An 809-nucleotide genomic window follows, 5' to 3' on the forward strand; every position below is an offset into this window, starting at 1 on the left:
CAAACAATATATGAGTATATGCATATATATGTACATGTATGTACATACCTTCATCTACATGTACATATAGATACATATCTGGGTACATGACGTTGCAAAAAAACATGGACAAAATGATAAACAAGGTACAAAAAACAAGCAGGCCACATAAAGAACATATCATTCATCAGCTGCCACCATTAAAACACTGGCGTTTCGAAGGACGTATCGTTAAAATGGCTCTTCCCACGAACACAAATAAAATTTGATCCATGGAAGATAGTAGCGGACGGGAAACAAGACATAAAAACGAAACGGTGAAATAATCAAACAAAAAGGCTGTACAGCCAGACGTGGAGAAGTGTGTGTATATTGAACGCTGTGAAGCACGAACTGGAGAGGCGAAGAAGTGCGTGCGAAGCTTAAGGAGTCCAAGACTGTATACAGGTGTGGTTGTGTGGTAAGAATCTTGCTTCCCAATCATACGGTTTCGGGATCAGTCTCACTGCGTGGCACTTTGGCCAAGTGTTTTCAACTATAGCCTCGGGACGACCAAAGCCTTATGAATGAATTTGGTAGACAGAAACTGAAAGGAATGTGTCGTATGTATGATGTATTTATATGTATATACATCATATATGTATATGTATATGTATATATATATGAGGTGTAGTATATTGCCACTTAAGTGTGGCTGACCCCTAGGGGTGGATGTTACTGTTGCTTTTAGCACCAGGAGGACATCTCCTCCAGGTGGCTTATCGACACACTACTGTGTCCTGTTTGCCAAGGGAAGTTATCCCTCCCAACTTCCCTTGGCAAACAGGACA

The sequence above is a fragment of the Octopus bimaculoides genome, chromosome 9 (assembly GCF_001194135.2).
Source record: "Octopus bimaculoides isolate UCB-OBI-ISO-001 chromosome 9, ASM119413v2, whole genome shotgun sequence".
NCBI classification, from domain to species: Eukaryota; Metazoa; Mollusca; class Cephalopoda; order Octopoda; family Octopodidae; genus Octopus; species Octopus bimaculoides.